Here is a 6000-nt window from a genome sequence, read left to right as displayed (position 1 = left end):
TGCCAAAAGCCAGTCTGGATGAAAGACTATGTACAGTAACAGACTATTGTTAGAAGGGAAGATGTTGACATTATGTTTGAGATTATCTACATGTTTTACCTTATCCACGTCAAGCTAATTTGGTGTTTAATAATTACAATGCATTGATAATTGTTTACTGTATAATATTTTATGAGCATACTCTTTTCTGTTAGCATCTTGGTTTAGAGGTTACAATATAAAAACCGGGCTTCGTTTTCCGGTCGCCATACTTGCAACTACGATTAATCCTCTCTGTCTCCAAACTATAAAAACAAGTACTTAAACCAATTTTAACAGCAAGTGCTCAATGCAAGTGTATGCAATTTTTCTGAACGCACACCGCCATTGGAATTGAGGCTCTATTTAAAGCACATAAATTACATAATTTTTTATGGTATATTTCAATACATCAGAGTCTTGGCTTTCGAATGAGCTATTGTTTGCCATGGTGAGACAGACATTGGTTGGTGTTTATAGGATTTCCCCAGAGCTCTACCGTGAAAAAGTTTACTGGCATAGTCTCGAAAATTGTGACGTCACAATTCTCATATTTGTTGTTGTGTGCTCTTATCGCTTATTTATCAACTACGATAATGACGATAATGACGCTAATGGCAGGCGAAGGTAGGACAACTCCAGAGAACAAATGAAGATGACAAAGGAATCAGTGTCATTTGTTCTCCATGTACATATTACTTCTATGATAAGTATCTCAGACTCCAAGAACCATACTATATTTTCCCGATGATATTGTAATGGTTTGGCCCCGGTAGCTGAGCCAGCCTTACTTTCCTAACAAGCCGGTGCAGTCTGAACACTGGGCCTTCCCCTCATCGGCCTGCCTGACACACCTAGTGGTCTGATCAGGCCGCGGCTAGTTGCCCTCAGTTCAGGCTCACTTAGAATACTAACACGGCCTGCTCTCTGAGGCCCTATCTTGGCTAGTCTAGGTCCCGGCTAGCTTACTGTAGGGCCTGATCTCCAATGCTATCGCATTTCTGATCAGGTCCGGTCGTAACGCAGCCAACCCCTAGTCTTCCTTAGGTATCTCCCAAGCAGTTCGTACTTGAAGCCAGATCAGTTCTGGCAGAATGATCCTTACTAAGCCAACCAGGCAGGCATAAACGTGATCAGTTCGTAAGAATAAATGTAGTCTATTTAATATATATATATAATCAACACATATGCAATACAGCGTTAAACAGCATCGAGTTCACAAGTAAAAATCCCAATGAGTTGGCCTGTGCCTTCTCCTTATATACGGTTTCACTCCGCCCACTTACATAATGATTATGTAACACCAAATGCGTTGTGGCAGGCCTGTGAGGCAGGCCTAGATAATAACATATAATGGTATGCTGGCAGGCCTGTGAAGCAGGCCCAGAAACACAGTATTATATAACAGGGTATAAAAGAAGCACACACAAGAGTATTACATAACAAGATATAAAGGAAGCACACCTAAAGTCATAACAAAGAATATCGGTGTCTAAAGCTAAGAGCATGGTTAGCGTTTGTCCAGTCCTCCACAATATTATGCACTAGCTTTTTATTTTTAATGTGGTGTTGAGGGTGCCGACTGAGACTAATTAATTTCAAGCATTGCGTGATCTCGCGAAAGTGCGATTGACATTTAGTCCTAGGGCCACGCAACCGCAGGTCATAATTTAATCGTGATTAATTTAATGTGATTTCATTACCTTTATCAACGACAGTACATTTATTGAAGCATAATTAATTAACCCAGAACATGTGTTTGTATTGGTCGGGCGTTAGCACGATCGCGGGCATTGTTGATTATCTAGAATCTTAGTTTATTATTAGCGCTCTCCGGGTTTAACAGCACCGATTGTCACAGAAAAACGCAGCCTCAATGGCAGCGAAAAGGATCGACGACCTAAGGCTAAATGAGAATTAGGACGTCACATTTTGAGTACCTGAATCAAGTGTTTTTTTTGCAGGACGTACTTTTGACACCCCGTTTTTCATAGTTCTATTATTCTTTGTGTATTGAATATAGGCTTATTCGAAAGCCAAGACTCTGATGTATTGGAATATATAATAAAAAAATTATGTACTTTATGTGCTTTAAAACGCTGTTTACACGATTGTCTATACTCTTCTATGTTCTACTCAGGATGCCACTACACATGCACATTTGCTCCCATTATAAAATTCCTTGAATTGATTGATGCAGTATTTTCTTGGCTTTCAGATAATATAAAGTTTACTACTTTCAAAATAGTAATTCTGGAGCTATGAAGTGCAACATGCGTAAATGATGAGACAATTTGTGATGTCCCATCATTTACGCATATTGTTGTGGAAGTCAGCGCTGACTAACCACTAGCAAGTGGGTTCTGCGTACAAGTTGTCTTATACTGAACGAGTAATAGCTCTCATGCGCAACTGTAATTGTTGCAACAAAGTGTCTGGTGAATAATGGCTTTTATTCACACAAGCTCTATAAACATGAGAAGATAGAACAATTAGAACAATTCACTACAATCAAGCGTAATGCTGAAATGAGCTACAATAATAAATACCCAAAACAGTTACACTTGTAAATGTAAGAATGTTAAGCAATATATATGTTACCAAGGATATACAAAGGTGCACAAAGGTAAGTTAATGTTACCACACTGTTCTTAATGCAGGTTAAGGACGTAACTCTCAGTCTTTAGTTCCGTTGTTTGGAGTCCGCATCGCTAGCTCTGTGCTCTTTGTTTTCCCGTCTTAACACTGAAGCACCATTGCTTATATAGCAAGGGCTGAGTGTTAATCAACGGGCTTTCCACGCAAGCTGGCTTTTAAATTATAGGGCTAATCTGAGAATAGCTGAATGCTTATGGCAATTAAAACAACTCAGCTTAGTAAATCCATCACATTCTCCACCCCTAGATGCAGTGCCGGTATTTTAATATTGGCTCACAAGCGTCGATAAAGGATGGATTAGGGATCCAGCTATAATGTTGACAACCGTGTTGTAACCTTAGGTTACAATGCTTAGTTATCCTAATAATACAGCTGGTTCGAGTGAGTTGAATGTTTTGAGTGATGGTTGATGCTATAGCAAGGCTCGAGACCGTAGATAAAGGCATCCGAGACTCCCCAAGTGAGTTTCCAAACTTAGTGTCATCGGACATACCAATATCTTCTTTTAAGGCCTCGAAGCTCAATATAACACATGATCCTTCAACCAGGGAGGTTTTCTCAAGGCTCGCCTTGGCCGTTCAGGAAGCGGAACTTGTTCTTCCCAGGACATGTTGAGATCATCAAAATGCTGATCGAGTGCAGCATCTGGTGATGCTGGATTCTCTTCAAGCCCGATATGCTCTTCTATATCACTGGGAGAATCATTCCTTGACTGGTCAACATCCGAGCTGGTCCTTGGGCTTCTCAGTTGTCCAGCTAGATCAGATGCCGGCGTGAACAGTTTGAGACGGCATTCATTGATGGTTCCTTGACCAGCAACTTTATAAGTGCCGTTGTCAAAGACCTTCTTTATAATGAATGGCCCATTAAACTTTGGTAGTAATTTTGGGTGAATCCCTTTACGTCTCCGTTTGTTTTGCACTAACACCAGATCTCCTTCTTTGAAGATTGCATCCTCCTGTTCAGGTAATCTAGGAGGTAGCATTTGTTGAGTGCGAATCAACTGGTAAGCAGTATCTAACTGGTCTTGCATATGGGAGGCGTATTCACTTCGTGTAGTCTCATTGACATCATGTGTCCCGCCTATTAGCTGGTCAGGTAGCCTACATTCCCGTCCTAGCATCAAATAGTTTGCAGTTTCCTCTGTTGCTGCATGTGGGGTTGCCCTAAAGGCCCTCATGATCTGTGGTAGCACAATGTCCCAGTTTTCTTGCGCTTCCATCTGACTAAGTAGAAGACAGCGAAGGGAATCGCCCAAGGTTCTATTTCCACGTTCCACCACCCCGTTAGATTGGGGATGATAGGCAGTTGTCCGAGTTTTAGTGATTCTCCACATGGCGCAAAGTTCTGCCATAAGGTCACCTTCGAACTGTGTTCCTCGGTCACTATGGAGCTCTTCGGGTAATCCGAAGTAGCAAAAGATGCGGCTATCTAAAGCTTCAGCAATTATAGGAGCTGTGGCATCAGGTAGAGGTACAGCATCCTGCCAACGGGTGAAATGATCTGTCAACACTAAAATCCATCGTTTTCCTCGAGGGGTCAAAGGCAGCGGTCCAACTAAGTCAATCGCAACCTTTTGCCAAGGACGGCCAACCCAGAGAGGTCTATGACTTGAAGAATGATGCAAACCTCCAGACTTTGCTCGCTGGCATATTTCGCAGCTGTTCACTATACGTCGAACATCAGACGTCATTCCAGGCCAGTACCATGTTAGTCTAAGTCTCCGGAGGGTCCTCATTATCCCGGCATGAGAAAGGGTATGTGTGTTCCACACCACCTGCTTCCGCATGTTCATAGGACAAAGTATCACCTCCCGAGATCTTTTCCCAACAAGTATACGAGTTACCAGCACTTGATCCTCTCTTATTCGCATTAAAGAGAGCATGGTGCTAAGCTTTCGTAATTCTGTACTGCCAAGGTTGACTATAGCTGGATCCAGAGATTGTTGATTCTTGATAGCATTGTAGATAGTCGCAATATCACTTGGGAGCAACTGAGCCTGACACAGTTCATCAGAGCTGGGTGTATCCGACTGTGGTGTTGGTGAAGGTTGGTTGCGACCCCCTTGTTGATTAGAAGAATAATCTAAAGTTGTCTGCTCCTCATCATTCAGGCAGTCATCACTAGTGCTGGAATCTTCTACCATGCAACAACCATCACCGTTAGTTACGATTAAGCTGGCAGTTTGTGAGGACTCTGGTCCACTCCTAGCTGATGCTTTACAGTCTGTACCAATCACTTCATGAATGTGGTTTTCATCCAATAAGTCATCGGCACACTCTTGTGCCATCAACTTCTCTCTAGCAATCCTAGTACACACAGGGTCTTCATTTTGTGCCCGCATTGATAGTTCATGTCGAATTTGGCCCATGCTTGGTCCTCCACATTGTTTCGTGACTCTGTCGCATTTGGTGCAGTCGTTGCATGGCCTCCTTGATAACCCATCAGCGTTCCCATGTTTGCTCCCTGGTCGATGCTCTATGGCAAAGGTGAATTCGCTCAAGATCTCTAACCATCTTGCAACTTGGGCAGAAGGCGTAGTCCTCCTGCATAACCATAAAAGTGAAGCATGATCAGTACGAATTTTGAACTCTTTACCATACAAATATGGACGAAAATGAGCAACAGCTTTAACAACAGCTAACAGTTCTCCTCTAGTCACACAATAGTTTTGCTGAGCATGTGACAAAGCACGACTATAATAGGATATTACCCGTTCCTGGCCATCTTGGATTTGAGACAAAACTGCACCAACCCCATTAAGAGAAGCATCTGTGTCCAGGATATAGTCAAGGGTCGGGTTTGGATAACCCAGAACTGGGGCCGTCAGTAGCGACTGCTTCAGTATGTTAAAAGCTGCATGGCACTCCTCAGTCCATTCGAACTTGGCTGTTTTACTGGTTAGCTTTGTCAGTGGTCGGGCTTTGTTGGCAAAGTCCTGGACATACTGACGATAGTAACCAACAGTCCCAAGAAAAGATTGTAGCTCGGTCACATTCTTCGGAGATGGCCAAGTAGCAACAGCAGATATTTTCTTTGGATCAGTTGCTACACCATTGCTACTAACTATATGTCCCAAATATGCCACTTCTTCTTGAAAGAGATGGCATTTGGAGGGCTTAAGCTTGAGCTTGGCCGATCGAAACCGAGATAGGACCTCTTCAAGGTTGAGGTAATGTTCTTCGAAGCTGTTACCCATGACTATAACATCGTCTAGATATAGCAGCAAAGTCTTCCAATGCAGTCCATGTAGCACTTGCTCCATCATTCGTTGAAATGTTGCCGGAGCTGCCGTCAAACCAAATGGCAAGACTTTCCATCTCC

This window comes from Watersipora subatra, chromosome 3 (genome assembly GCF_963576615.1).
Source record: "Watersipora subatra chromosome 3, tzWatSuba1.1, whole genome shotgun sequence".
Classification (NCBI taxonomy): Eukaryota; Metazoa; Bryozoa; class Gymnolaemata; order Cheilostomatida; family Watersiporidae; genus Watersipora; species Watersipora subatra.
This window is presented reverse-complemented; position numbering follows the sequence as displayed.